At 43.9% G+C, this 15932-nt stretch overlaps 1 pseudogene; it reads right to left on the reverse strand.

The window, feature by feature from the left end:
• Nucleotides 1-15021: 15021 nt before the first annotated feature.
• Nucleotides 15022-15139, reverse strand: LOC126189856 (5S ribosomal RNA; annotated as a pseudogene).
• Between the last annotated feature and the right edge of the window lie 793 nt (nucleotides 15140-15932).

Below are 15932 nucleotides of genomic sequence, written 5' to 3' on the forward strand. Positions count from 1 at the left end.
CTCCCGACCACGTCTGACCATCAGGAGGGACGATCGTCATATTGTGCACGAGACACGTCGTAATCCCTTCACATCTGCACTCCCCATAGGGGAACCAGTAACGGCAACCCTACATCGTCATCCTCCGCCAATGGTCGGAAACTGCTTACACTAAATAATTACAATCCCAGGCGCAGACTGCAGTTAACACCACAACACAAACGGCTGTGATCACTAAGCGTTGCCTGCTGATGAATGACACTTCCCTCAGCTGACTATCGTCGGCGAGTGTGGCGGTTACATGGGGATCTGACCTGTTCTTCCAATTTTTTTGGAGAGGGAAGCTGGTGTTATTCCTGTGGGGATGGTGTGGTTCAAATGGCTCTAAGCACTATGGGACTTAACATCTGAGGTCATCAGTCCCCTAGAACTTAGAACTACTTAAACTTAACTAACCTAAGGACATCACACACATCCATGCCCGAGGCAGCATTCGAACCTGCGACCGTACCAGCAGCGCGGTTCCGGACTGAAGCGCCTAGAGTAGCTCTGCCACAGCGGCCGATGGTTATGGTGTGGGGGGGGAGCAGTCAGCTAAAACTTCAAGTCACAGCTGGTGGTGACTGGAGGAATTCTGATGGAGTGGCCGAGCGGTTCTAGGCACTACAGTCTGGAACCGCGCGACCACTACGGTCGCAGGTTCGAATCCTGCCTCGGGCATGGATGTGTGTGATGTCCTTAGGTTAGTTAGGTTTAAGTAGTTCTAAGTTCTAGGGTACTGATGACCTTAGAAGTTAAGTCCCATAGTGCTCAGAGCCATTTGAACCATTTGATCTCTGATGGAGTCACGGCCATCCTTTGGCAGATTAGAAATCAGTCTCATAACTTTTCTCACACACCTCGTATGGCCCACGCAATGTAATGTAACAGCACTTGCCAACAAACTGATGTACGGGAAATATGGTATGATGTAAGCTGCCTAGTGTCATGGTGTCGATTTTTAACAGGACAATGCCCGTCCACACAGGGCATGTATCTCTACGAACTGTCTGCGTGACTTTGGGGTACTACTGTGGCCAGCTAGATGCCAAATTTGTGGCCAGTAGAACATGTATGGCACCAATTCAGACGTGCTCGTTGGACAACAGATTGGCTTACTGTTGTCCAACGAACACATATGAATAGCTATTACGAGACCGGCTATAGGCACTGCTATATTTGTAACACGAAGGTTACTGGATCGGAGCAGTTTAGGCCTGAAGATGACGTAGTGTAACGTCGAAACTGGTTGCCTAGAAATAAACCTATGTAACGGCGATTGGTATTGTTTTTATTGAACATTGAACAGCCGTAGTCCCATACTCCACCAGAAGATGGAGTTAAATTCACTTGTGACAGTGGTGGGCCGTTTTGTCTCAGGAGAGAATTCAACTGCTTAAGGATCCCCTTTCCTGCAGTATCAGTGTCTGGTCATGCTAATAAGTAGGTTCAACGCGCCAAGTTCTTTGTAACTGTCACTCGATTTTGTGATCACTTAAATAACATCACACGCACTCTCAGCCCATGAAGTTTAATTTCGTTTCATCTTACGTATAGGGCCTTTCACTTTTTCTTTGTCAGGCTGTGTATTTTAATCTCTCTCGTTCCCTACAAGGTTTGTTCCTTGCTGCTCTCTCTAGCCCCTTGGTATCTTAATAAATGCCCTATCATCGTGTTTCTTTTTTCTAGTCACTCCTCACTTACTGCTTTCCTGTCTAGCAGTCCATGTAATTTACCGCAATCTTTCATAACACCCCATGTCAGACACTTCGATTATTTTCTTTTGCGGTGTCCCCACAGCCCGTCATTCACTGCCGTACGTTTCTGTGTTCTAGAAATACGTTCTCAGAAATTTCTTCGTGGAGGGCTATGACTGACACAGCGGACTACTCCTAGCGAGGAATTATCTTCTCGTCGGTGCTCTGTAATTGTTATAACGTCCTTGCTTCGTCCGTAAGGTGTTATTTTGCATCCAGTACAGCGTCATTCCTCCCATCGCCGACTACGTGGTTCCTGATATTGGTATTAAATTTGTAGTTGATTTTACTTCAGCTACTCCTGATTGGGCAACTGCCTTGCCGCAGTAGTTACACCGGCTCCCGTACGACAACCGAAGTTAAACGCTGTCGGGCGTGGTCAGCATTTGCATGGGTGACCATCCTGGCCGCCATGCACTGTTGCCATTTTTCGGGGTGCATTCAGCCTCGTGATCCCAATTGAGGAGCTACTCGACTGAATAGTAGCGGCTTCGGTCAAGAATACCATCATAACGACCGGGAAAGAAGTGTGCTGACCCCACGCCCCTCCTATCTGCATCCTCTACTGAGGATGACACGGCGGTCGGATGGTCCTGGTAGGCCACTCGTGGCCTGAAGACGAAGTACTTTACTTTTTTTTACTCCTGATTGTATTTGCCTCTGTGGCTTATGCGCAGTCCTTACTCCGTTCTCATTAGACTATTCATTCCGTTCAACAGGTCCCTCATCTTCACAGAGGGTAGCAGCGTCATAATCGAATCTTATCATGAATATCCTTCCACTCTAAATTTTATTTACACACCTAAATCTTGTTATATTACCGTTACCGATTCTTCGATGTACAGGTTGGACGCTAGGGGAAAAACACTTCGCTCTTGGATTTCCATTCACATTTTCAACTGTTCCTTGTTGTACATTCTTCCACCTTAGGGGCAGTGTCCCACCCAAACGGCAAGAGAGTGTCCTGAACATTTGTTCGCTCTTCTTCCCTCCTTGACAAGGCCGTTTGCAGAATAAAGCTGCAGAAGAATTACCAATGACCAACGGCATGAGGATGCATAGGGAATGGACATCACTGCATTAAAGACACATAATGTATATACACAGGACATGTGGCGTGTAACTGAAAAAGCGTCATCGTGGTTTCTCCATTGGCAACAGATTCCGGAACATCCCCTATTCGGATCTCCGCGAAGGAACTGCCAAAGGAGAGGTGACCATGAGAAAAAGATTGAATAACCAACGAAAGGATAACGTTCTACGAATCGGGGCGTGGAGTATCAGAAATCTGAACGTCGTAAGGAAGCTAGATAATCTGAAAAGAGAAATACAAAAGCTCAATCTTGATATAATGCTGGTCACTGAGGTGAAATTGGAACAAGGCAAGGATTTCTAGTCAGATGAGGATATGGTTATATCAACAGCAGCAGAAAATGGTATAACATGAGTATGATTCTTTATAAATAGGAAGGTAAGGCAGAGAATGTGTTACTGCGAACAGTTTAGTGATAAAGTAATTCTCGTCAGAATTAACCACACCAACACCGATAACTATAGTATAGCAGCAGGTGAAGAGAAAGAGAAGGTATATGAGGATATTGAACCGGTAATTCAGTACGGAAGGGAGATGGAAATATAATAGTCTTAAAGGAGTGGCGTGTGGTTCGTAATGGTTCAAATGGCTCTGAGCACTATGGGACTCAACTTCTGAGGTCATTAGTACCCTAGAACTTAGAAATAGTTAAACCTAACTAACCTAAGGACATCACACACATCCATGCCCGAGGCAGGATTCGAACCTGCAACTGTAGCGGTCTCGCGGTTCCAGACTGCAGCGCCTAGAACCGCATGGCCACGTCGGCCGACGGTTCGTAATGGAAGGACAAGAAGAAAGGGTTACGGGGGAACATGGGCTTGATACTAGGGATAAGGGAGGAGAAAGAAACATTGAGTTCTGCAATAAGTTGAAGCGATGCAGTCCTTCAACGAAGGAAATAGCTTACAAAACGTTAGTTCGTCCAGTCTTAGAGTACTGTTCGTCTGTATGAGACCCTTACCAGTTGGGTGTGATTCAAGAGATTGAGAAGGTCCAAAGAAGAGCGGCAAGATTCGTGACTGGTACAATTAGCCATCGCGAGAGCGTTACAAATCTCATAGAAAGTTTGAAGTGGGACGCACTTGCAGATAGCTGGCGTGCTAAACGGAAGGGGCTGCTCACTAAATTCCTAAATCCGATCTTCACCGAGGATGTAGAGCATATATTATTACAACCACTTTGAAATCAAGTAATGATCACCATTCAAATATAAGGGAGGTTAGAGCTCGTACTGAGGCGTTCAGACAGTCGTTTTTCCTTCGCGCGATTCGCGAGTGGAACAGAGGGGGGAAGGGGAGGGGTACGACTTTGGCGTGAATTGTGCCCTCCGGCACACACTGCTTGGTGGCTAGCGGAGTATGTACGTAGATGTAAATGTAGAAGTTTCAGCTAGTATAGCTAATATTTTTCTGTTGAAAAATCTTAGGAAGAGGAGGTATACTTGGAAAAGACTGGATGATACAGGAAGACTTCAGTAGGATTACATCAGAGATTCCGAAACCAGATACTGGATTGTAAGGCTTACCCAGGAGCAGACATAGACTCAGACTACAATTTAGAGTATGCTGAAGCTTAAGAGACTAGTCCGGAAGAATCAGTACGCAAAGAAGTGGAATACGGAAGTACTAAGAAGTGAAGAGAAACGCCCGAAGTTATCTAAGGCTATAGATACGGGAATAAGAAATAGCTCAGTGGACAGTTTAGTTGAAGAGGAATCACAAAAATGGGAAAGGAAAACGTAGGTACAAAGAAGGTAATTGGGAGGAAAGCATACTTCAGATGATCGATAAAGGAAGGAAATACAAATATGTTCATTTAAATTGAGAAATATAAGTAGCTTAGAAATGAAATAGATAGGAGCGCATTGAAGCTAGGGCGAAATGGTCGCATGAAAAATGTGAAGATATCGAAAATGAAATGATTGTCAGGAATGACTCAGCATGTAGAAAAGTCAAAACAACCTTCAGCGAAATTAAAAGCAAAGGTGGTCATATTAAGAGTGCAATGGGAATTCCACTGTTAAATGCAGAGGAGAGAGCGGATATGTGGAAAGAGTATATTAAACGTCTCTATGAGGGAGGAAACTTAGACAAGTTGATAGAAGAAGAAACAGTTGTCGACATAGAAAAGATAGGTGATCCAGTAATAGAATTATAAGAGCTTTGGAAGAAATGATGAGCTTAATCAATGTAAAAGCGAGAAACGACTGCCGGACGCGATGACGTTCGAGCAAGATTTCAAAACGCTTGCACTACGGCCAGCTGCATCTTGGAATAGCATTATCTGCTTGGTTTACCGATTGCAACTGAAGCAGACGATCCATAACAATGCGCATAAAAAAGGGCCAATTTCCAGCCTAACCGTTTCGAATAGAACCGAAAGAATCTCCATTATTTGATTTACACAAAGATTCCCCTTCCAACGTTGGCTGCAATGCTGCTATCAACCAAAAAGAGTAAACTATTCTTAAATGTGATGTTAAACAGCATAAATATGTATGATCTATGTAGGTACACTGTATACATGATATGTGGATGTTTTGGTTGATATCATGCTTCATTTTATTATTGTGGTATAATTTTTTTGTAAGTAGTTTCTAGAGGTGTCATGTATCAGTCATTTATTCATAACCTTATTTTTTTCTAAAAAGTAATTAACGAAGTGCATAGTAGAATAAACATTAAGAATGAGACTATGTGAATGTGGTTGATCGCTGTATGATGGTGTTCAAATGTTAGTAAAGAAAAAGATGAAGTACGAAACGAAGAAGTACTAAAAAGAATAGGTAAGGGAAGAAGTCGATGGAAGAAACTCAGGAGAAGAATAGTCAATTTAGTGTGGCGTTACTGCATCCAGCAATAGTTAACTTGACCTGCAAGGAACAGTAGAGGGGGAAAATAGAATAGTAGGGCACAGAGACTAGAAAATACAAAACACTACCCAGAACACCTTGGATGTAGCCATTATGCAACTGTGAATAGATTAGTACAATATGGAAAGAAATGGACAACAGCATCAAACTACACGAATTACTGACTGTTAAGGAAAAAAAGTAAAAAAAATAAAAATAAAATAAAAAAAAAATAAACAGGAAGAAAGGTAGTGTTAGTGATCTTCGGTTGCCCTTCTGGCATTAGGTAGGTTCCAATCACCTGAAAGCTCATCACACGTAATTTGTGCGTTTCCGGACCTATGGAGTTGCAGACCTCTGTCCTTTTTACTCGTGTAAAACGGTCCCTAATTATTAACCACTACTCGTTCTACAAGAACACCGCACCTGAAACTCCCATACTAAAATATTGTGTCGTATTGTTTCGCTGTTTGTCTGACGAGACTGTATTCGGGAGGAGTGGGGCACAGATTGTAACAACACTAACGTTATCCTACTGTATATGTAATAAATTTTTTTCTTCTGAATTTCAATAAATTAGTATAATCGATGTTCTGATTTCATTTCTTTTTTGTTTCATGCCATTATGTTGAAGAAGCTATAAACAATTTTCGATGTAAATTTTAATATTTATGTGAAATTTCAAGCAATATTGTAATCGAAGGGAAGTGTACCTAATGTTGAAACTATTGTAAGATGTGAAAGTTGTACTTGTATGCCTGGTCCATAGATAGGCAATGTATTAGGATAAGTGGAATGCAAAACCTTTGGTGAATACCCTGTCTGTAGAGGAGCGGTAAAAGGTGGAGGCAGGCGAGCGCGGGAAAATGCACACGGGCGCGGTACGGCATAACGGGCTGAGCAGTAGTAGTCGGAGTTGGGCATCGATCTGAGAAACACGTGCTGGATCGAGGAGGCTCTCCTGGAAAAAGTGGTTTCGTTGAGCCTCGGATGCGCTGTTTCCGACGTCTATACAGCATGACAATACTCCACAGGCACTAAATGGAAAAGCATTGCGACGCCATGAAGAAGTAAAGTGCCGATATTTCATGAACCATTGCTGTTAACTGCACGTGTGCTTTGTGCCTCGCCGTCTCGCCGCCTGCTGACCGCCTCATCGGTACGAACAGGTTGAAACTTTCAGTACTGTATTCGTGTGGACCAGTGTCACTTTTGCTACATACTGTTCAATAATAACTTAAATTTTACCAGAACTGTCCTATCACTTAATTATCCTCACAACTAACCTAGACAGGGTCCTTTCCACATGTTGTGCAATCCGAGTATCCCAAGATGAAGATTTAAAGTTTATGTTAATAATAATTACCTGCAGACCTATCTATGTTAGAATGATGTTTAAAGAACTTTGTTGTTAATGAAATACTGGACGAATAATATAGGTCTGACCAAGTTGGAAGATAATATTGAAATTGGTTTAGTTATGTAGTTTATTTAAATTGAGATAAAAATAACGGTAGTTAAATGAGCAGGAAATAAGACAAAAAGAGTGGTAAATCATATATTGGAAATCTAGAATGCTTAAGGCTCTCAATGATCAAACAGTCACTACAGTGATCATAACAGTTTCAGGGTCCCCCCCCTTCTCCTTTCTTTCTTTTCTATTCATTTGAATCCTGAAGTGTACTGAACTGCTTTGACCAGCAAAGTTAAAGTCAATATAAAACCTAAATTTATCAGTGTTTTACCCTTCTTAAAATTGACATTGTATGTGTGTTTCAAAAGTGCTGTTTCTAGGGTAACCTATGCCCGATTTCAGTCGGATCAATAGACAAAACGCAGTTTGTAGTAATCATTATAGTGTAATGCTGTGTATTTATAGCTTGTCCAAATTAGTACAGAAAGTGAAAATATTAGTTCAGTAGATTTTTCTGGTTCTAAAATTTACCATATAATGCAGTATTACTACGTGTTGTTATGCTTGTACGTACATCCACTTGTACAAGAAAAAACTCACTTAATGCCTAATTAGGCTGGCGACCGTATTATTATTAATTGGTAGCATCTACTGTGTATGTTTCTTGCCCGTCCTAGCGTGTAGTTGCACTTTAGACTTGCTTGACATATCATTGTTGTTACTGAGTGGGTGTAAGTCTGATTTTGCCTCCATTCAGGTACACGCGGTCAACATATTTATTAAAATACTTTCTTATAAGGTGAAGCCCGTCAACTTACCATAGTACAGGCTTTAAAGAGTTAACGTACGCCCTAGCGTAGACGTTACAAGATCTAGTTCAGCAAATTCTTATTTAAATTTTTCTTGGATCTCTAAGCCACAGGATGTCGATGGACGTAATGTGAAATAGTAGCATTATTCCTAATGGCAGTATGTGACAACAGATTTAAGAAACGAGACACTTGCTCTTCAACTGTAGCCCTCCTGTACTTCTTTCCTCCCTTCCTTTCATTCGCTTAAAGCTTTTATTTCTGCCCCAGGCTTGCTGGAGGGGCGTATCGGATTTGCTAACTTCATGGTAACTTGCGTCTAGGTAAACTCTAGCTAACTGCTTTAGTTAACTAACTAGCTGTCCTGCTCTGTCTGTAGCTGTACAGAGCCGTATGATGGAGAATGGACTTAACGCAAACCTAGCTCTGACGTTACTCAGTCTGTACTGAGGACAAAGGTTATCTACGCTTTTGTGTGTTCTCTTACTGTGTACTTCTCGTCTTTTTTTTCAACCACTTAATCTCAAAGCAACGGGAAGAGAGTTGTACCATTGTAAGGGCACACGCATTATCTCTGAGAGATGCAGCCTCTGTTAATGACTTGTAAGTGATATTTTACTTCACTCAGAGTTGCGGAAAGATTCGGCTGATTATACCCGGTTTCCGCCACAAGGGGCTAAGTTCAGATACGCAAAAACAAACCATTAAAAACGACAATAAGAGAAATTACAGAAGGAATGGAGGTGAGCACACTTTACAAGAAATTAGTAACATTTGGAGACGTCACGCTAACACAGTGTAACAGAGCCTCTGGCTTTGATAACGACCACAATTCGGCGAGGACGAGAATCCAGAAATTTCTTTCAGGTGTGTCATACCAGCTGTTGCCACCCATTGATGTAGCTATCTTGGAGATCTACGAAACTGCAGTGATTTTGACACGTTCCACCCGTGGTTCCAAATAGTCCCAAACGCTTTCTGTTGGACTAAGATCGGGTGATTTCGGGTGTCTGGAAAGTATGCAGCTCAGCAAACAAGGCTGTTGGAAGGCAGGAGTGTGCACAGCATACTCATTATCAATTTCAAGAAAAACGGTAGCAGTTGACCATTGGAACAAAGGACCTAGTTCATTTTCACGGTAAACTGAATGAGAGGGTACACACCATGAAACGAAGAAAACTTCAGTAATCGCAGAATCTCTTCCCGTCTGAACTACATCACCCGCACATTGCGGGCTAAACTTCTCATTGCGTAGTAGGTGCACTCGATGCCTTGTATCATTTGAAACGAGGCGAAATCGTTTCTTTCAGGAACGCACCAAACGCCTTGAGTCTGTTACTGTCCAGTTTACGTGAAGACCTGCAGCTGTGCGTAACAAAGTGAGCAATGGGTTTCCTTGCAAGGTTCCCGATTCCAGAACTCTCCTGATGTTCTTGCATTGCAGGTGTGTTCAGCTGCCATCAAGTTTTCGAATGAAGCACTAGTGTAACGATTGAATAAACAACATCCAGAGATTTATGGCTCTATTTGACATTTTCGTTTATTTGGAGAGATGCATATGGGGCGTGTAGATGGCAGAATGAAATGCTGAAGCTGGCAGCCTTCACAATAAAATAAAATAACATCTTAAACTACACGGCTGTAGGTGAATTTAATTGACGTTGACAGTTACTTAACCAGCCGATGTTCGCAGTGCATGATGGACCAACACAGGAGCGTGCAGAGCTGATTCCCGAATTATTCTATCATAATTTGTCAATTTGGGAGCGATCGTTGGTGCATTGTATGCAGAGTTCCAAGTGTACAACTACACTTCGTATATACATTGCCCACATGAGAGTAACAATATTACCTGCCTAAAAGACGCCTTGTTGGTAAGCGGCTGCATCCCTTCTTATGATTTGCCAAATTATTGTACAGTGAATTCAGCTTTACCAACTTTATACCAAGACTCGCCAATCGGGGATATCTTTTTCTGTGTTTCGAATGAAAATGTGGCAGTTCCCATGCATATCTCTGAACTGCTACGTCCAGTGAGATACACGTGATGCAGTAACCAATAGTGAGGAAGCGGATCTGGATGGTACGGCATCTCATTGGTTGTTGGTATCCACCATCAAATTGGCACATGATTTGGTACACTGTCGCTCGTCTATCCGTTGTTACAATTCACGGTGGTCACCAATACGTTGGGTTTTTCGGCAACGGCTTTTCGAAAACCGAGGCACTCGCGCTATGCCCTTGACATGGCGTCGCGCGTTATGCAGAGCTTGCATGACCTCGGAGATGAAATACCTCCTGCTTCACGTGCGTGACCTGCTAGCTATCAAACGCACTTCGTCGTGCTTCTTACTCGGCTTACGGTTTACTATGACACCGATGACCAGCCTGACATCATCACAGGCGAATGACACCCTTATCTTTTGTAGAGATAGAAAGCAATTCAAGGACTGGGGAGCCTACTACCGCCTCTGGGATTTTTCTAAGAGGGTTCTGGCATCATACCAGGCGAATGGCACCCTGGTCTTCTGTACAGAGGCGAGAGAGATGCTTTCATTCCAACAGAGCAGTTCAAGGATTGAGGATCTTACGTTTATCAGACTTTTCTAAGCAGATTTTCGGGAGACTTTCAACGCCTTTCTCAAAATCCCTAAAAGGGTTTGAATGTGGTCATGTCATTTTGATTTTTGTATGTTATCGATGTGCCCGTCAGAGACAGAGTAAGTTACGTTACTGTTAAACAGTAGTTGGTCTTGTCGCGGCATAGTCTTTGCCTATTAGTTGAAGTGTGGTAGGTGACAGACATTTATTAGTGCTGTTTGAACTTTTGATTGTATCTGTTAGATAAAAGAAACATTGATTGCAAAGGACAGCAAGGAAGAATAAGACGTATATATTAAAAAGCGAAGAGATATATTTTGAAAAATGTTATTATATTTGAAGAGAAGAAGTTTGAGGTAAGACTGCAACACTGTGCAGCTAACTTGTAGAATAATGATTGTCAACTAGTTAACTCGCTCAGAGCTGAGAGAAAGACCACCCCACTTCCCTGAATCATACATTAACGTACTAAAGATTAATCTGCTTCAAGTTTGTAGAAAGTCTCTGTTAACACTGTATCCTTGTTAAGTCGTTGTTCTCTTTCTTAAGCATAGTATTGTGCAGACAATTGTTATGTTTCAAGAGCATGCGCAGCTTCACTCTGTTTTTTTGAAAACATACTTCATTCTAAAATCGTTGTCTTATAATAGCATTTCATAGGATTAGTTACTCTTTCCACCCCGCTATGTGTCATTACGCATTATCACTTGCAACAATTTGAGTATGTATTTAGAAATAGAAGTTCAGCTTAGCTGCTGCCTGTTTGCTGTTGTGTGTTCGAGAAATCTGCAACAATGTTGTCAAGACGCGAGGTAAGTGGGAATTTTGATTAGGGTCAGATAACTGGTGCATATTATTCAAGTTATTGGACCGTTTGAAAACCGAGATGCAAGAAAAACGCCGGCGATTGGACCGCAAAAATGTCCTTTTCCATCACGACAATGCACCAGCACACACTTCAGCAGTTGTGGTCGCAAAATTAATGGAAATAGGATCAACTCGTTTCACATCCCTCCTGTTCTGCAGACTCGGCTCCCTTGGACTACTATTTGTTCCTCAACTTGAAGAAATGGCTGGCGGGACAAAGATTTTGCTCCAATGGAGAGGTGAGTGCAGCAACTAATAGCTATTTTGCAGACTTGGACAATTCCTGTTATTCGGAGGGGATCGACAAATTAGAACAGCGTTGGACGAAGTGTATAAGTCTAAAAGGAGACTATGTCAGAAAATAAAACTAGGTTTACCCCAAACACATAAGTAGTTTTTATTTTTGCATGGACTTTTCAAACGCCCCTCATATGGAGACAGAAGCAAGAATATTTCACGATATCCCACAACAAATTCCGCAATTTTCAGCCGAAATTGGTCGAAAAATAATGTGTGTTGCATTAGTTTTTGAACGCCCATCATAGGAGTAGATGTGTCATAGTAATGTGTTGAGTATGATAATGATATGAGTAAGACGTTGAACAAAGATTTCCTGTTTAAATGGCATATCAGTAAGTTCTTACTCTGGATGCAGTCCTTAGCATCCTTACATATATTGAAATGTTCACTCATTTTGCTAAGCAACGATCCTCTTCTTGGCCTTGTTTGTGAATCTCGACAACATGAATATCTCCCACACGCTTTTCTTCCTAGGTTACCATGTCTGCTTCAACACAGAAGGTCTACAGCGTATAGACAACGCTCTGCACTGTAGCACAATATAATTTAGTGGCTCTGCGCGCTGGTCGTACCCGAAGTGCTCCTTTGAAGACACGCCAGCCAGCTAATCTCGCCGCGATCTCGCGGTGTGTCACCACCACCACAGAAAGAGACGCGCTGTCGCTCATAACGTGGCCCCGGGGCAAACCGCCGCTCCCTGGCCGTGTCCTCTTTGAGCTGGGGCTTGCTTCTCATCTCGTCTGTAGCGCGCTGGGGCTCTTTACCGAGCGTGTGCGATCCAACAACATATGGCCGTAGGCGTCTCAGCTTGCTGAGAACGATGCGGTAGCAGAGCTTGCAAGATGCGACCGTGTTGTGGTTCTTCTTTATGAAAGGGTACAACATGTCACTCTGCGTCGATAAAGAGGTTGTTGGTAAAGGGAAATGCAGAGGATAAGGTAGTTCAAGGTCTGGGAGCAAAATCTAAGAAAGTATTCACGCAGCAGCTGAGGAAGCATTAGGTACACGAGTAATGCAACTCAGTTCTTTTTTCTCGGCCAATTTCGATTGGAAAAATGTGGAATTTCTTGTGGGTCATTGTGGAATATACCGCTTTAGCTCATACAGTTTCACGACGTTCCGACAGGCGTTGGATCTATACGTAGCCTTTACAATGGCGCCTGTAACGGAGGTACCTACAAAGCAAAAGGTGTCATTGAATTTGTTTTGGCGAAAAACCAGAGTGTCGTAGATATTCATAGGAGCTTGCAGAATGGTTGCGGAGATCTGGCAGTGAACAAAAGCACGGTGAGTTGACCGAGCGGGGTGGCGCAGTGGTTAGACACTGGACTCGCATTCGGGAGGACGACGGTTCAATCCCGCGTCCGGCCATCCTGATTTAGGTTTTCCGTGATTTCCCTAAATCACTCCAGGCAAATGGCGAGATGGTTCCTCTGAAAGGGCACGGCTGACGTCCTTCCCAATCCTTCCCTAATCCGATGAGACCGATGACCACGCTGTCTGGTCTCCTTCCCCAAAACCAACCAACCAACCAACGGTGAGTTGTTGGACGAGGCGTCTATCATTATTACGACAAGGTCTCGTAAACCTGTCCGGTCACCCGAGAGCCGGCTGGTCGCAAACAGCTGTGACTCCTGCAGTGTTGGAACGTACGGACACGCTCATTGTCGATGATTGACAGATCACGATCAAACACCTCACTGCTCATCTGGGCGTCTGTGTTGGTAGTGATGACACACTCATACACCAGATGGTGTACTCAAGGGCGTGTGCCCACTGGGTTCATCGCTGCCCAACATAAGACCATGGAAGTGGAAATGAGCGTTTGGGCTCATCGGCTCGGAGGCCCCTTGCGGGGCAGGTCCGGTCGCCTTGGTGCAGGTCTTATTACATTCGACGCCACATTGGGTGACCTGCGCGCCGGATGGGAATGAAATGATGATGAAGGCAGCACAATACCCAGTCCCTCAGCGGAGGAAATGTCCGACCCAGCCAGGAATCGAACCCGGGCCCGTAGGACGGCACTCCGACACGCTGACCACTCAGCTATCGGGGCGGACACAGAAGACCATGAAGACCAACGAAGGACCATCTGTGCGGAATTGCATGCGCGTTACGATGCTGATCGTGACAATTTTTTGTGTAACATCGTCGCAGGCGATGGAAAGTGGGTTTGTCTCTTCAAAGTGGCAACAAAACAGAAATCCATCGAGTGGCGCCACACCACCTCTCCTCCAGAGTTGCACCCTCAGCAACCAGCCAAGGAGGCATGTCTCGCCCCACAAGTATCTCAGTGTGCTATCCCCTTGCACGCGCTCACCTCGCTGTTGAGCTCACGGGTCATGCGTCGGTGGGAGGATGAGTGGCTGGAAGTGACTGACAATAAGCTCCGTATAGTCAAGCCCACAAAGCGTGTGTGGTGTACTTCCTTTCAGTCCCATCGACGGGACGAGGTTCTCCTCACTCGGCTTCGAATAGGCCACAGCCCTATGACGCATGGCTTCCTGCTCCGGCGAGAGGACCCTCCAATGTGTGGTGCTTGCGGCGTCCAGGTCACTGTGCGCCACGTTTTATTGGATTGCGTTTTATTTCCTGACCAGCGGGTCGCGGCTGACTTGCCAGCGGACCTGCCATCTCTTTTAGGCAACACTCGGACGAATGTGGCTAAAGTTTTAAAGTTCTGTGCACTTTCAAATGTTTTTACAAAGATTTTAGGGAGAGGATTTTAATTTGCTCACTGTGTGACAAGCTCGCCCATATTTTATGTAAGTCGCCAGCCAATAACAATTTTCTGTGACATTCTTGTTGCTATGTTTCCCCTTTCCTTAGGTTTTACTTTCTTATGTAGCATTTTCCTTCTTTTCCTGCTTTCTTTGAGTGTGTGCTTAAGTTTTCTTAGGTCTGTCCACATTCGTTCCTTTTAATGTGTGTCAGGGCGCTGATGACCTCGATGTTGAGCGCCCATAAGCCCCAACACACCACCACCATCCTGAAGACATGACGGCGGCCTTCTGGGACTCTGAAGGCGTTATTCTGTTTGATGTACTCCCTCACCCTGAAACGATCAACTGTGAACTGCATTGTCTAAAACTAAATTAAACTCTTCCCGAACAGGCCATGAAGGCCCAACGGTACCGACCGGCCGCCGTATCATACTCAGCCCATAGACGTCACCGGATGCGGATATGGAGGGGCATGTGGTCAGCACACCGCTCTCCCGGCCGTATCTCAGTTTTCGAGACCGGAGCCCCCACTTCTCAGTCAAGTAGCTCCTCAGTCTGCCTCACAAGGGCTGAGTGCACCCCGCTTGCCAACAGCGCCCGGCAGACCGGACGGTCACCCATCCAATTGCTAGCCCAGCCCGACAGCTCTTAACTTCGATGATCTGATGGGAACCGGTGTTACCACTGCGGCAAGGCCGTTGGCCAAGTGTTTTGTCTACCTTCAGGAAATTGAAGAGACGACTTCAGCATGTTCGTACTGAAACATCCCCTTAGGAAAGTTTATGAATAGTGCTGGTAAACCTGTTACGTTAATTGATTTTCAGACAGCGTAGCAAAACTGAACGTACTCAGACATTTCTCTCCCTACTTATTCTGATCAACACCAAACTGACACACAACATTTTTAGCGCAACGCAATCTGACTTTCAATAATCCCTACAAAAGACTGGCCCTGACTAACAATAACCTATACCTTTCATGAATCACTTACCTCACAAAAATCTTCGATACTCGAACTACTGCAATACAGCGAGCGCCAATACTGCCAGCTAAATAAAAGATTCCAACTACTGAAGGCACTAACTACTCATAGGCATAGTTAGCAAATGAAAGATTTTGATAGAGGAATATATATATATATATATATATATATATATATATATATATATATATATATCAGTTCATGATTGCAGTCTTACAAATTTACTCTTTCTGATGGACACATGTCCAGATCGTCCGCTCTCAAAGTTCCGCCATCTCTCTCCCCACATCCACCACCGCTGGCGGCTCACCTCCAACTGCGCAACGCTACGCGCTGTTCACATCCAACTGCCCAACACTATAATAGCAAATATTCCAACAATGCAAATGAGCCACAGACTGCACACAGCACAGTCAGTGATTTTCATATAGAGCGCTATGTGGCGTTACCAACATAAAAACCTAAACAGCCTACTTACAGTACCAACAAAAATGCAAAGGAACTTCTTCTCCAT

Source organism: Schistocerca cancellata, chromosome 5 (assembly GCF_023864275.1).
Source record: "Schistocerca cancellata isolate TAMUIC-IGC-003103 chromosome 5, iqSchCanc2.1, whole genome shotgun sequence".
Taxonomy (NCBI): domain Eukaryota; kingdom Metazoa; phylum Arthropoda; class Insecta; order Orthoptera; family Acrididae; genus Schistocerca; species Schistocerca cancellata.